Below are 16,244 nucleotides of genomic sequence, written 5' to 3' on the forward strand. Positions count from 1 at the left end.
TAGGAATGCACAAAATGCCATTAGATCATTCAAAAAATACAGAATTTCCAATTCAGCGGATGACAAACAAGATGATTTGTTGTGAAGGAATGATTCTGAAACTGAAAGCACTGCATTTGATCGAGAGTGGGATCCATACGAAGATGCCATAGCCAAAATGACTCAATGAATTCAGTGAACTTTTTGCATTGCCAAAGGCAATGAATCCAATGGTTTTTAAAACGTGTTGAGTGTGGTTAATTTAATTTGAATTGCTATTTTCATATTTCAAAAGGATGACCACCAACACCAGCGGTTCATAATTTCTACTCTGTACTTAAGTCGATCCCATTTTGGAAGAATTTCTTGAGGCTTCAAAGGGTGACATGTATGCCACAATCTACGGTAATTAATAAATCTTTTAAAGCTAAATGGGGTAGGATTGGGCAAAAGGATAAAGAAAGGAAGGATAGACTATGAAGCTAGGCTAGCAATTAATATAAAAAATGATAGTAAAAGTTTTTATAAATATATAAAAAGGAATAGAGTGGCTAGAGTGAATGTTGGACCCTTGGAGGACGAGAGGGGGGAGTTAATAGTGGGAAATGAGGATATGGCTGAGTCTTTAAGTTTTTTGTGTCGGTCTTCACGGTGGAGGACACAAATAGTTTGCCAAATATTAACGATAGAGGGTTGGCAGCAGGAGAAATACTTAATACGATTAATATTACCAGAGAGGCAGTGCTGGGTAGACTAATGGGACTGAAGGTGGACAAGTCCCCGGGTCCGGATGGAATGCATCCCAGGGTATTGAAAGAAATGTCAGAGGTAATAGTGGATGCGTTAGTGATTATTTATCAAAACTCGTTGCATTCTGGGGTAGTGCCGGTTGATTAGAAAACGGCTAATGTTACGCCGCTGTTTAAAAAGGAAGGAGACAAAAGGCAGGTAACTATAGGCCGGTCAGCTTAACGTCTGTAGTAGGGAAAATGCTGGAATCCATTATTAAAGAGGAGATAGCAGGGCATCTGGATAGAAATGGTTCGATCAATCAGACGCAGCATGGATTCATGAGGGGAAAATCGTGCTTGACGAACATGTTGGATTTTTATGAAGATGTGACTAGGGCGGTTGATGGAGGAGAACCGGTGGATGCGGTGTTTTTGGATTTCCAAAAGGCGTTTGATAAGGTGCCCCATAAAAGGCTGCTGAAGAAGATTAGGGCACACGGAGTTGGGGGTAGTGTGTTAAAGTGGATTGGGGACTGGCTATCCGACAGGAAGCAAAGAGTCGGAATAAATGGGTGTTTTTCCGGTTGGAGGAAGGTAACTAGTGGCGTGCCGCAGGGATCGGTACTCGGGCCGCAACTGTTTACCATTTATATAGATGATCTGGAGGAGGGGACGGAGTGTAGGGTAACGAAGTTTGCAGACGACACAAAGATAAGTGGAAAAGTGAATCGTGTGGAGGACGGAGAAGATCTGCAGAGAGATTTGGACAGGCTGAGTGAGTGGGCGAGGATATGGCAAATGGAGTATAACGTTGAGAAATGCGAGGTTATACACTTTGGAGGAAATAATAACAAATGGGATTACTATCTCAATGGAAACAAATTAAAACATGCTACCGTGCAAAGGGACCTGGGAGTCCTTGTGCATGAGACGCAAAAGCCCAGTCTGCAGGTACAACAGGTGATCAAGAAGGCAAATGGGATGTTGGCCTATATTGCGAAGGGGATAGAATATAAAAGCAGGGATGTCTTGATGCACCTGTACAGGGCATTGGTGAGGCCGCAGCTGGAATACTGTGTGCAGTATTGGTCCCCTTATATGAGGAAGGATATATTGGCATTGGAGGGAGTGCAGAGAAGGTTCACCAGGTTGATACCGGAGATGAGGGGTTTGGATTATGAGGAGAGGCTGAGGAGATTGGGTTTGTACTCGTTGGAGTTTAGAAGGATGAGGGGGGATCTTATGGAGACTTATAAGATAATGCGGGGGCTGGATAGGGTGGAGGCGGAGAGATTCTTTCCACTTAGTAAGGAAGTTAAAACTAGAGGACACAGCCTCAAAATAAAGGGGGGTCGGTTTAAGACAGAGTTGAGGAGGAACTTCTTCTCCCAGAGGGTGGTGAATCTCTGGAATTCTCTGCCCACTGAGGTGGTGGAGGCTACCTCGCTGAATATGTTTAAAGCGCGGATGGATGGATTCCTGATCGGTAAGGGAATTAAGGGTTATGGGGATCAGGCGGGTAAGTGGTACTGATCCACGTCAGATCAGCCATGATCTTATTGAATGGCGGGGCAGGCTCGAGGGGCTAGATGGCCTACTCCTGCTCCTATTTCTTATGTTCTTATGTTCTTATGTAAAAGACAAGCTAAGTAAAACTGACTGTTTTTGAAAAATGCCTATTTACTTCCAGAAAAGTGCAAGACAGATGAGGGGAGGAATAGGTGTCATTCGTAACTTAAGACCTCAATACACTTGTCTTTGAAGTGGCTGGGTGGTGTGTTCAGGAGTAAATGATGTCAAGTTGTTGTAAAATTCAGTTGCCTTTGGAGTCTGGGCCCACTTATTGTTTGTAATGATCTCTGAACAGATCGGGAAAGTGTGAAATTGCATCAACTCCCCCCCCCCCCCAACATGTCTTACCCAAAGTGATATTTATTTTTCATGTCTGTTTGAAGAAAGTCATGATGTGGAGATGCCGGCGTTGGACTGGGGTAAACACAGTAAGAGTTTTAACAACACCAGGTTAAAGTCCAACAGGTTTATTTGGTAGCAAATGCCATTAGCTTTCGGAGCGCTGCTCCTTCGTCAGATGGAGTGGAAATCTGCTCTCAAACAGGGCACAGAGACACAAAATCAAGTTACAGAATACTGATTAGAATGCGAATCTCTACAGCCAACCAGATCTTAAAGATACAGACAATGTGAGTGGAGGGAGCATTAAGCACAGGTTAAAGAGATGTGTATTGTCTGCAGACAGGACAGCCAGTGAGATTCTGCAAGTCCAGGAGGCAAGCTGTGGGGGTTACTGATAGTGTGACATAAATCCAACATCCCGGTTGAGGCCGTCCTCGTGTGCGGAACTTGGCTCTCAGTTTCTGCTCAGCGACTCTGTGCTGTCGTGTGTCGTGAAGGCCGCCTTGGAGAACGCTTACCCGAAGATCAGAGGCTGAATGCCCGTGACCGCTGAAGTGCTCCCCCACAGGGAGAGAACAGTCTTGCCTGGTGATTGTCGAGCGGTGTTCATTCATCCGTTGTCGCAGCGTCTGCATGGTTTCCCCAATGTACCATGCCTCGGGACATCCTTTCCTGCAGCGTATCAGGTAGACAACGTTGGCCGAGTTGCAAGAGTAGGTACCGTGTACCTGGTAGATGGTGTTCTCACGTGAGATGATGGCATCCGTGTCGATGATCCGGCACGTCTTGCAGAGGTTGCTGTGGCAGGGTTGTGTGAAGGAAGCTCATGGTGCCCAGGGAAGTGACATTACATTTCTGAAGGATCTTAATAGAGGGCCAAGCAATGTTGTGTTAATTAATGAAAGGTTTATATTTATAAATTACTGTTTTTAATTTTTGTTCTTACATATCTTGTATTAATGCTAAACTATTCAAGATCACTTTATTAACAGGAACTATTTACAACAGTAGGAAAATAGCTAGTTAGCACAAATGATATTCAATGTCTTGCACTAAGCACCTGAAATTTATGTTGATTGGCTGTAACTCCTGCAAAAGACTTGCAATGGTACTTTGCTGGTAAAAGAGAATTGGCGCTTGTTTCACTTTCTTTTGTCTGATTACCTGAGAAGAGAGGCATTTTGTCACTCTCTCAATATCCAGATACACCAGTTGTTTTCTAGCTGCCTTGGTGGTTGCAGCTGGGGTCTTCCTCAGTTGGTCCATGAGGCATCCAGACTGAGATCCTCCAATTCTGGCACAGTTTTGATAATGGGGTGGACAGTCAGTCCTTGCTGGAAAGTTTTACATTATTGCTTCCTGATCAGTCTGTGAGCGTGGAGTCAGACTCTTATTTGTCGATTCCTGTAATGAGATGCCATGTAACAAAAACTATACAAGACTGTGCGCAGGGTGGAATAGACATGTTTCTCTCTCATAGCCTTAATCTTTAAGTATTGCAGCAACTGTTGGAAAGCTAGTCTGTTATTTTGAGGGCATCTTACAGCGCTACATGTCAGGATTTTAGAATGTCAAATTTTTAAGAAGTCTCAAGATAAGCCATGCAAAAAGCTACATACAATTAAATAAAATTGAACATTTAAAATGTCTGTCACCTACCTCTGAAAGAGCCCTCTTGCTGCCGGCGCCTTCCTGGAAATGTGGAGCTGCTGAACACAACAGAAAACACCTTGAGGACATTGATAATAACTCTAAACAAACATCTGTAAAACCAGCATTAATTGTCAGCAGTTAGCCCAACTTCACAAACTTTGAGTCCCTGCTGCTTTGAAAAGCAGCATACACATCAGCAGAGGCTCCTTGGTTCCAGTTTTCATATGAACATACAAATTAGGAGCAGAGGTAGACCGTTTGGCCCCTCGAGCCCACTCAGCCATTTAATAAGATCATGGTTGTCTGTTTGTGTTTCAAATTCCACTTCCCATCGACCCCTGATAACTTTGATTCCCTTGGCTAACAAGAATCTGTCTATCTGTGCCTTAGAAAAAAAGCTCCACATCTCTATCCTAAAAGGATGATACCGAATTTTAAGACAGTGCCCCCCCCTAGTTCTAGATTCTCCCAGAAGAGGAAACATTCTCTCCCCATACATCCTGTCAAGACCCCCTCAGGACCTTGTATGTTTCAAACAAGTCACCTCTTGCCCTTCTAAACTCCCAGCAGGTACAAGCATAGCCTATCCAACCTGAGACAACCCGCACATTCCAGGATTAGTCTAGTAACCCTTCGGTGAACTGCTTCCAACGAATTTACTTCCTTCCTTATATAAGGAGACCAAATCTGCATGCACTATTTGAGATGTAGTCTCACCAATATCCTGTATAACTGAAGCAAAACATGCTTACTTTTTTTTTCAATTCCTCTTGTAATGAAGGATAGCATTCCATTGGCCTCCTTGATTACTTGCTGTACCTGCAGCAGAACACCAATGTCCCTCTATACCTTAGAATTCTGTAGTCATTCTCTGTTAGAGTAATACTCTGTTTTTATTCTTACCAAAGTGAACAACAGTTTCCCACATTGTACTGCTTACTCCACGTTATACTTGGTGCAAGCATGTGCATGTTGACAGTTGCAGTGCTGTTGTGACACTCCGCCAGTGAATGCCTCAGTGTTTACAGTCTTTGGGATTGTAAAATCTGGCCTTCTCTGTTTCCTTCTTGACAGATGCTGTCTAACCTACTGAGTATTTCCAGCATTTTCTGTTTTTATTTCACCTCTTAAGTCTACATTGCTGCAAAGTAAATGGTGTGGAGATGCCGGCGTTGGACTGGTAGGGAAATTGTTCGAAAAGATTCTTAGAGATAGGATATATGCGCATTTAGAACTTTATAAAATGATGAAGGGGATAGATAGAGTGAACGTTCAAAGACTATTTCCTCGGGTGGATGGAGCTATTACAAGGGGGCATAACTATAGGGTTCATGGTGGGAGATATAGGAAGGATATCAGAGGTAGGTTCTTTACGCAGAGAGTGGTTGGGGTGTGGAATGGACTGCCTGCAGTGATAGTGGAGTCAGACACTTTAGGAACATTTAAGCGGTTATTGGATAGGCACATGGAGCACACCAGGATGATAGGGAGTGGGATAGCTTGATCTTGGTTTCAGATAAAGCTCGGCACAACATCGTGGGCCGAAGGGCCTGTTCTGTGCTGTACTGTTCTATGTTCTATGAATAATCTCATTAGCAATAGACAGCATGGTTTTGTACGAGGGAGGTCATGCCTCACAAATTTGGTTGAATTTTTTGAGGAGGTGACAAAAACGATTGATGAGGGAAGGGCCGTGGATGTCGTCTATATGGATTTTAGTAAAGCGTTTGACAAGGTCCCTCATGGCAGGCTGGTGCAAAAGGTTAAATCTCACGGGATAAAAGGTGAGCTAGCTAGATGGGTGGAGAACTGGCTTAGCCATAGAAGACAGAGGGTAACAGTGGAGGGGTCTTTTTCCGGTTGGAGCTCTGTGACTAGTGGTGTTCCGCAGGGCTCTGTACTGGGACCTCTGCTGTTTGTGATATATATATATAAATGATTTGGAGGAAGATGTGGCTGGTGTGATCAGTAAGTTTGCGGACGACACAAAGATTGCTGGAGTTGCGGATAGTGATGAACATTGTCAGAGAATACAGCAGAATATAGATAGGCTGGAAAATTGGGCGGAGAAATGGCAGATGGAATTTAATCCAGATAAATGCGAAGTGATGCATTTCGGTAGATCTAATGTAAGGGGGAGCTATGCAATAAATGGCAGAACCATCAGGGGTACAGACACACAAGAGGGACCTGGGTGTACAAGTCCACAGATCCTTAAAGGTGGCAGCACAGGTGGAGAGGGTGGTCAAGAAGGCATATGGCATGCTTGCCTTTATTGGACGGGGCATAGAATATAAAAGTTGGCATATGATATTGCAGCTGTATAGAACGTTGGTTAGGCCACATTTGGAATACTGCGTCCAGTTCTGGTCGCCACACTACCAGAAGGACGTGGAGGCTTTGGAGAGAGTACAGAGAAGGTTTACCAGGATGTTGCCTGGTATGGAGGGTCTTAGCTATGAGGAGAGATTGGGTAAACTGGGGTTGTTCTCCCTCGAAAGACGGAGGATGAGGGGCGACCTAATAGAGGTGTATAAAATTATGAAGGGCATAGATAGGGTGAACAGTGGGAAGCTTTTTCCCAAGTCGGAGGTGACGAACACAAGGGGTCACAGGTTCGAGGTGAGGGCGGCAAGGTTCAACACAGATGTCAGGGGGACGTATTTTACACAGAGGGTGGTGGGAGCCTGGAATGCACTGCCAAGCAAGGTGATTGAGGCGGATACGCTGGGATCGTTTAAGACTTATCTAGATAGCCACATGAACAGACTGGGAATAGAGGGATACAAACGAATGGTCTAGTTGGGCACATGAGCGGCGCAGGCTTGGAGGGCCGAAGGGCCTGTTCCTGTGCTGTACTGTTCTTTGTGACCAGCTGGAGCCATTTTGTTAGCTCAGCAATTGTCTAATTTGAAAAGCATTATAAAATGATTTTACAGAGTAATACAGTTGAATAGATATATTTTTCTTCACGTCTCAGCTGTGACAACACGTACACACTTTTCAATCCGAGTCACTAAAAGGATTGGGAATATGGTCTAAGTATTTTGTTCTTCCTAATGTAAGAATGTGGAGGGCAGTTGTAGTTTGTTCTCTGCTAACACCCGTTAAGCACAGTAAGAAGTCTCACAACACCAGGTTAAAGTCCAACAGGTTTATTTGATAGCACAAGCTTTCAGAGTCTCGCTCCTTCTTCAGGTGAGTGAGGACTTGTGTTCACAAACAGGGCATATACTGACACAAACTCAATTTACAAGATAATGGTTGGAATGCAAGTCTTTACAGGTAATCAAGTCTTAAAGGTACAGACAATGTGAGTGGAGAGAGCATTAAGCACAGGTTAAAGAGATGTGTATTGTCTCCAGCCAGAACAGTTAGTGAGATTTTGCAAGCCCAGGCAAGTCGTGGGGGTTACAGATAGTGTGACATGAACCCAAGATCCCGGTTGAGGCCGTCCTCATGTGTGTGGAACTTGGCTATCAGTCTCTGCTCAGCGACTCTGCGCTGTCGTGTGTCGTGAAGGCCGCCTTGGAGAACGCTTACCCGAAGATCAGAGACTGAATGCCCGTGACTGCTGAAGTGTCCCCCGACTGGAAGGGAACACCCCTGCATGGGGATTGTCGAGCGGTGTTCATTCATCTGTTGTCATAGCGTCTGCATGGTCTCCCCAATGTACTATGCCTCAGGACATCCTTTCCTGCAGCGTATCAGGTAGACAATGTTGGCTGAGTCACAAGAGTATGTACCGTGTACCTGGTGCATGGTGTTCTCACGTGAGATGATGGCATCTGTGTCGATGATCGGGCGCATCTTGCAGAGGTTGCTGTGGCAGGGTTGTGTGGTGTCGTGGTCACTGTTCTCCTGAAGGCTGGATAGTTTTCTGCGGACAATGGGCTGTTTGAGGTTGTGTGGTTGTTTGAAGGCAAGAAGTGGGGGTGTGGGGATGGCCTTGGCGAGATGTTCATATTCATCGATGACATGTTGAAGGCTCCGGAGAAGATGTCGTAGCTTCTCTGTTCCGGGGAAGTACTGGACGACGAAGGGTACTCTGTCCACCGTGTCCCGTGTTTGTCTTCTGAGGAAGTTGGTGCGGTTTTTCGCTGTGGCGCTTCAGAACTGTCGATCGATGAGTCGAGCGCTATATCCTGTTCTTATGGGGGCGTCTTTCAGCGTCTGTAGGTGTCTGTTGCGATCCTCCTCATCTGAGCAGATCCTGTGTATACGGAGGGCTTGTCCATAGGGGATGGCTTCTTTAACTTGTTTAGGGTGGAAGCTGGAGAAGTGGAGCATCGTAAGGTTTATCCGTGGACTTGCGGTATAGTGAGGTGCTGAGGTGACCGTCCTTGATGGAAATGCGTGTGTCCAAGAATGCAACCGATTCCGGAGAATAGTCCATGGTGAGTCTGATGGCGGGATGGAACTTGTTGATGTCATCATAGAGGTTTACAGCATGGAAACAGGCCCTTCGGCCCAACTTGTCCATGCCGCCCTTTTTTTTTTAAACCCCTAAGCTAATCCCAATTGCCTGCATTTGGCCCATATCCCTCTATACCCATCTTACCCATGCAACTGTCTAAATGCTTTTTAAAAGACAAAATTGTACCCGCCTCCACTACTACCTCTGGCAGTTTGTTCCAGACACTACCACCCTCTGTGAAAAAACTGCCCCTCTGGACACTTTTGCATCTCTCCCCTCTCACCTTAAACCTATGCCCTCTAGTTTTAGACTCCCCTACCTTTGGAAAAAGATATTGACTATCTAGCTGATCTATGCCCCTCATTATATAGACCTCTATAAGATCACCCCTCAGCCTTTTACACTCCAGAGATAAAAGTCCCAGTCTATCCAGCCTCCCCTTATAACTCAAACCATCAAGTCCCGGTAGCATCCTAGTAAATCTTTTCTGCACTCTTTCTAGTTTAATAATATCCTTTCTATAATAGGGTGACCAGAACTGCACACAGTACTCCAAGTGTAGCCTTACCAATGTCTTGTACAACTTCAACAAGATGTCCCAACTCCTGTATTCAATGTTCTGACCAATGAAACCAAGCATGCTGAATGCCTTCTTCACCACTCTGTCCACCTGTGACTCCACTTTCAAGGACCTTTGAACATGTACCCCTAGATCTCTTTGTTCTGTAATTCTCCCCAACGCCCTACCATTAACTGAGCAAGTCCTGCCCTGGTTCAATCTACCAAAATGCATCACCTCACATTTATCTAAATTAAACTCCTCTGCCATTCGTCAGCCCACTGGTCCAATTGATCAAGATTGCAATCGGAGATAACTTTCTTCACTGTCCACTACGCCACCAATCTTGGTGTCATCTGCAAACTTACTAACCATGCCCCCTATATTCTCATCCAAATCATTAATATAAATGACAAATATCAGTGGACCCAGCACTGATCCCTGAGGCACATCCAAAACAACTCTCTACAACCACCCTCTGGCTTCTGTCAAGAAGCCAATTTTGTATCCATTTAGATACTTCGCTCTAGATCCCGTGAGATTTGACCTTATGTAACAACTTACCATGCAGTACCTTGTCAAAGGCCTTGCTAAAGTCCGTGTTGACAACATCAACTGCACTGCCCTCATCTACCTTCTTGGTTACCCCTTCAAAAAACTCAATCAAATTTGTGAGACAGGATTTTCCACTCACAAAGCCATGTTGACTGTCCCTAATCAGTCCTTGAGTCTCTAAATGCCTGTAGATCCTGTCTCCCAAAATACCTTCCAACAACTTACCCACCACAGATATGAGGCTCACTGGCCTGTAGTTCCCAGGCTTTTCCGTGCAGCCCTTTTTTAAAAAAGGCACAACATTTGCCATCCTCCAATCTTCAGGCATCTCACCCATGACTATCGGTGATTCAAATATCTCTGCCAGAGAACGCGTGGTTTCCTCCCTAGCCTCCCACAGTGTCCTGGATACACTTCATCAAGTCCCGGATACACTTCATCAGGTCCCGGGGATTTATCTACCTTGATCATATAGTTGTTTCAATGATTGTTCGCCATGAGTCCAAAGGAAGAAAATGTCATCGATGTATCTAGTGTATAGCGTCGGTTGAAGGTCTTGTGCGTTGAAGACGTCTTGTTCGAACCTGTGCATGAAGATGTTGGCATATTGAGGTGCAAATTTGGTCCCCACGGCTATTCCGTATGATGGATGAAGAACTGGTTGTTGAAGGTGAAGACGTTGTGGCCACCCATTAATACAGGGTAACTTTATACTCTTTGTAGGTCAGTCCAACAACACACCTCCTGTGTCCTGTCGAACCTTACACAAATTACGTTGTCAATCTCACTGGTTTGTTACACAGTTTCTTATGTTCCCCAGCCATGCTATCTAAGAGGGACTCTGAGGATTTCATGACAGTGGAAAAGAACGACCAATACTGATTGCCAAAGGACACGGCAAAAACATTTAGCTCTACAACAGATGATTTTTACGTGTACATCCACACTCCAGTTGCTTTCAATAGAAAATGCCCACATGAGTGTTCAACTGGCCTAGTTATCTGAAAAGAGGCAATATGATCGTTCAGCCCCACATGATGTGGAATTGGACCTTGTAAAATATGTTCCGGGCTTTTCCATGCTGATTTCTGATCTCTGAAGGTTTGCTGCAATTAGCCTTGGTGGTCCTGCATTTGGGAGGGAAAATTCAGCCAAGGCTTCTGCCTAGGAATGCTGTCCACTGATCACCACTGAAACATGTCGTGCTGAGAGAATGGGATTAGGCTTTGGGTCCATGGCATTTTATAGACAGCTCACATGCTGTTTAGGTTCAAGAGACTTGTTTCGGTACTGACAACGACAACATACAGTTATGGATTTCTGCCACCATGAGTGGAATTCCTTTGCTGGACATGATCCAGCACTTTGTCTGTTGTTTGTATATGCTTGGATCTACTTACATCACCAAATTATTTGTTTTCTTTTAATTAATTCTTTTTGAATTAACAAATTCTGTTAATTCAAAAAATTCCTATTTTGATTGAGGTTCTACGAATTTGTTGATCTGGGTGAAGACCCCTCAATTTGTCATGGTGGCACAGTGGTTAGCGCTGCTGTCTCACAGTGCCAGGTCCCTGGGTTCGATTCCCAGCTTGGGCCACTGTCTGTGCGGAGTCTGCACATTCTGCCTGTGTCTGCATGGGTTTCCTCCGGGTGCTCCGGTTTCCTCCCACAGTCCAAAAGACTTACTGGTTAGGTGAATTGGCCATGCTAAATTCTCCCTCAGTGTATCCGAACAGGTGCCGGAGTGTGGCGACTAGGGGATTTTCACAATAACCTCATTACAGTGTTAATGTAAGCCCACTTGTGACACTAATAAATAAACTTAATTTGTCACTTCCAGCTGGGACACCTCCAAATTGCTACAATCCTGGGTGAGCAGGGATGAACTGGCTCCCTGTCCTCATTGCGGAACAATGTGCAATCAGTGAACATTCTCACTTCTGACCGTATGATGGAAGGAGACAGCTGAAGATAGTTGGGACTAAGACACCGCCCCAAGGAACTCCTGCAAAGATGTCTTTTGGTTGCAACAAAATTAAATCTAGAAAATATCCCTTTTCCTAGACCCAATAGTTATGTTTTAAAAGATTCTAATTTAATCAAGCTTTCTTGAGTTAAAGATAGAGTAAGTTTATTAATTACCAAAGGCGAAGAAATGGTAAAACACATGCATATACATTCATAGAGACTGGAGGGAGAATTGAGTTCAAAGTAAGTAAATATAAAGAAAGGTATACGAAACAGTCCTTGACTTGTGAGTAGATGATTAAGCGTTGTGATTTGAGATTCCAGCAGTGTTGACTTCAGTAGGCGAATAATCAATTTCAAAATTCCAGTAGAGTCGACTTCAGGTGAATAGTTATTTTTACGATTCCAGGGTTCTGTAGTTTAGTGGAGAAAACTTCCCAGTTCTCTTTTCTGCTGCGGTCCTTGCTGACTTGGCTTACATCCACAGCCCGAGAGAGAGAGAGAAAATGATTTGACATGTACCTATGAAATGGCAGTTCCAGGGGTATTGTGTGCGTGCTTGCTGGCCTTGCTTCTGTGTCCATCTTCCAGCACTTGTTCCCTCAGAGCGCACAGACAGACAACTTGAAGCAGCTTTTCAGTTGGCTTTTAACCCATTCTGTGTATTCCATGTGAGGAGCAAATCCACAACACATTCAACTGGCATTACACAAATCTGATGATGAGATGGCCATTCCGTCCTGTTGCCTCTACCAGAGATGCTTTTAGAAGTACCCTACTTGGTAACCGGAAAAAAACTTGGGTCTTTTTTAAAAATCCAATATTTTCAGAGTTTTTTCCTTCATTATTATGACATATATGAAGACATATTAAATTGTTCTTCGTTAATTAACAACAGCTAATGTTAGTGAGGACCAGCTATGTGTCTTTCTTTTGAAGTCTTTAGCAATGTTGTTCTAATTTCTCAGCTTGGCTACAAATAGAGAAGCAGGTAGATGCATTCTGTTAAACCACATATAAAGCCGACAGTTTCCTCCAATATTTACTGATGTGAAGGAAAGCTGGTTTGGGAACCCAGTGTAGCAAATTTTGCTGCAACTGTTCAGTTCAATAAAACAACAGCTTGTAATCGTATTTTGGGTTTAACCCAAAACAACACTCCGCGACACTTCCAAGGTGCAAAAGTAAGGCTCCAAACCAAAGGTGGAGATGTTAGGACAGGTGATCAAAAACCTAGTGAAAGAGGTGGGTTTTAGTGAGGGTCTTAAATGAGGAGGAGGTAGAGAGGCGGTCATATTTAGAAAGAAGATTCCAGACCTTGAAAGTTAGGCAGCTGGAGACATGGCCATAAATGATTAGGGAGCAGGGTTTGGGGAATTTACAAAGCCATTGTCAAGAGTGTTTGGGTAGTTACGGAACTGGAGGCAGTTAGAGATGAAAAGGTGGGGTCATGAAGACATTTAAACATAAGGATGAGGATCTTAAATTGGATGTGTGAGGGGACAAGTGAGGATGGGGCGGCACAGTGGTTAGCACTGCTGTCTCACAGCTTTGATTCCCGGCTTGGGTAACTGTCAGTGTGGAGTCTGCACGTTCTTCCTGTGTCTGCATGGGGTTTCCTCCCACAATCCGAAAAAAAAATGTGCTGGTTAGGTGGATTGGCCATGCTAACTTCTCCCTCTGTATACCCGAACAGGCACTGGACTGTGGCGACTAGGGGATTTTCACAGTAACTTCATTGCATTGTTACTACTTGTGACTGACAAATAATAAATGATGGGGTGCTGGAGCATGATGGGCACCTTGATGGAAGATTTTTGTATGAAGTTTCAAATGTGTAATAGTCTAATCTTTGGCCATTGACTTACAGTAATTCTTCAGCTGCTGATTTGTTCTCGTATTCCATTACCTTGGCAAAAACCTTTACTGTTTCTCATCCCCTTGGTGAACCCATTAATCACTCAAGGCCAAGTGGCATAGACTTCAACTTGTCTGGTATATGATTGGCTTGACCATCGATACCGGAATTTAGCTGGAACATATCAAGTGCTTCTGGATCTAATTCTTCTCTCCTCCCATTCTAGGCGATATGGTAAGTTTTTTCCTTTCTCCTGGGACACCCTTTTAAAAGTGCCATCCTTTTGCCTTCCTCAGAAATAAATTCTATTCTTGACCCCTCTGACCTTGCAACTGTTGCCCCATTTCCAGAACATCTTTGCTCTCCAAAGTTCTTGAATCTGCTGTCATTTCCAAAATCTGTTACCAGTTTTCTTGGCAATATTCCAGTCAGGTTGCCAAACTGCCACAGAACTAAACAGACTTAAGCAAACTCATTATAGGTTTTTTTTGTACATGACTGTGGCACAGTATGCTCTTTCATTTCCCCTTGATCTTTTGAGGTCTGTGGCGCAGTCAACAACAACAGACAACTTGTATTTATATAGTGCCTGTAGGGCAGTAAAATGACCTAAGGCACTTCACAAGCAATTTCAAACAAACTTTATCTCCTAATGTGCCCAGGTGTCACTGGGGTAGATGACCAAAAGTTTAATCAGAGGTAAATTGTGATGCGTACCTTAGAGGAGGACAGTGAAGCAGATATTTAGGATGGGAATTCCAGAGCTTGGGGCCTCAGCTGCTGAAAATAGGTTGACTCGTGATGGAGCGATTTAAATCTGGTGTTGTGCAAAAGCAGTAAGAAGTTTAACAATACCAGGTTACAGTCCAACAGGTTTATTTGGTTGCAAAAGCAACAAGCTTTCGGAGCCTTAAGCTCTTTCAGGTGAGTGGGAATTCTGTTCACAAACAGGGCATATAAAGACACAAACTCAATTTACAGAATAATGGTTGGAATGTGAATACTTACAGCTAATCAAGTCTTTAAGGTACAAACAATGTGAGTGGAGAGAGCATTAAGTCAGGTTAAAGAGATGTGTATTGTCTCCCGACAGCACAGCCTGTGAGACTCTGCAGGTCCAGGCAAGCTGTGGGGATTACAGATAGTGTGACATGAACCCAATATCCCGGTTGAGGCCGTCCTCATGTGTGCGGAACTTGGCTCTCAGTTTCTGCTCAGTGACTCTGCGCCGTCGTGTGTCGTGAAGGCCGCCTTGGAGAACGCTTACCCGAATATCAGAGGCCACTTCAGCAGTCACGGGCATTCGGCCTCTGATATTCAGGTAAGTGTTCTCCAAGGCAGCCTTCACGACACATGACAGCGCAGAGTCACGGAGCAGAAACTGATAGCCAAGTTCCGCACACATGAGGACGGCCTCAATCGGGATATTGAGTTCATGTCACACTATCTGTAATCCCCACAGCCTGTCTGGACCTGCAGAGTCTCACTAGTCTGGAGACAATACACATCTCTTTAACCTGTCTTAATGCTCTCTCCACTCACATTGTTTGTACCTTAAAGACTTGATTAGCTGTAAGTATTCGCATTCCAACCATTATTCTGTAAATTGAGTTTGTGTCTTTATATGCCCTGTTTGTGAACAGAATTCTCACTCGCCTGAAGAAGGAGCTTAAGGCTCCGAAAGCTTGTGGCTTTTGCTACCAAATAAACCTGTTGGACTTTAACCTGGTGTTGTTAAACTTCTTACTGCGTTTACCCCAGTCCAATGCCGGCATCTCCACACGTTGTGCAAAAGGCCAGAATTGGAGGAGTGCAGATATGTTGGCGTAATGTGGGGCTAGGACAGATTAGAGTTAGAGAAAATATAGCCGCGTGTGGGCGGCACGGTAGCACAGTGGTTAGCACTGCTGCTTCACAGCTCCAGGCACCTGGGTTCGATTCCCGGCTTGGGTCACTGTCTGTGTGGAGTTTGCACCTTCTCCTCGTGTCTGCGTGGGTTTCCTCCAGGTGCTCCGGTTTCCTCCCACAGTCCAAAGATGTGCGGGTTAGGTTGATTGGCCATGTTAAAAATTGCCCTTAGTGTCCTGAGATGCGTAGGTTAGAGGGATTAGTGGGTAAATATGTAGGGATATGGGGGTAGGGCCTGGGTGGGATTGTGGTCGGTGCAGACTCGATGGGCCGAATGGCCTCTTTCTGTACTGTAGGGTTTCTATGATTTCTATGAAAATAGCACCTCTAACAGTGGAGCTCTCTTTGAGTACGACACTGGAGTGTCAGCCTAGATTTTTGTTCTGGAGTGAGACTTGAACCTACAAGTGAGCTGAGCTACAGCTAACATTGACTAGGATTCTGTATTTTCAGAAACTGAGGGGACAATTTCCTCTTTCAAATGATTGATTTTTGTTTCCAAAATTGTGTGTTAACTGCCAGGGTTTGTCCCAAGTAAAACAGTTGTTGTAAACGTCTAATAATATTATTGCTTGAATTTGTTTCATATGTGTCTTCAATGTTTTAAATGTTTTAAAATACACGTTCCTATCAGTTTTTGTGTAGAAAAAATTACATTCCAGCAGCAGGAAGTACGAAAGAAATTTTCATTTTACTTTC

At 44.3% G+C, this 16,244-nt stretch overlaps 1 protein-coding gene and 1 long non-coding RNA gene across 5 annotated transcripts in view; one reads left to right on the top strand and one right to left on the bottom strand.

Moving 5' to 3' along the window:
* Positions 1-16,244, top strand: part of LOC144479194 (peroxisome proliferator-activated receptor delta-like) — an 86,022-nt gene that overhangs the window by 17,489 nt on the left and 52,289 nt on the right. For 2 of the 4 annotated variants that reach the window (XM_078197833.1, XM_078197834.1), the window contains exon 2: positions 13,650-13,871. The exons of the other annotated variants lie outside the window; for them this stretch is intronic. The gene's annotated coding sequence lies outside the window, so the exon portion shown is untranslated. The remainder of the gene's footprint in view (positions 1-13,649; positions 13,872-16,244) is intronic. 4 annotated transcript variants of the gene reach the window in all.
* On the bottom strand, positions 2,736-5,274 carry LOC144479298 (uncharacterized). The gene is made up of 4 exons (XR_013495493.1): positions 5,030-5,274; positions 4,284-4,333; positions 3,789-4,028; positions 2,736-3,488 (listed from the first exon to the last, which is right to left on the bottom strand). It is a non-coding gene; the product is annotated as an uncharacterized LOC144479298 (long non-coding RNA).

Source organism: Mustelus asterias, chromosome 25 (genome assembly GCF_964213995.1).
Source record: "Mustelus asterias chromosome 25, sMusAst1.hap1.1, whole genome shotgun sequence".
Taxonomy (NCBI): domain Eukaryota; kingdom Metazoa; phylum Chordata; class Chondrichthyes; order Carcharhiniformes; family Triakidae; genus Mustelus; species Mustelus asterias.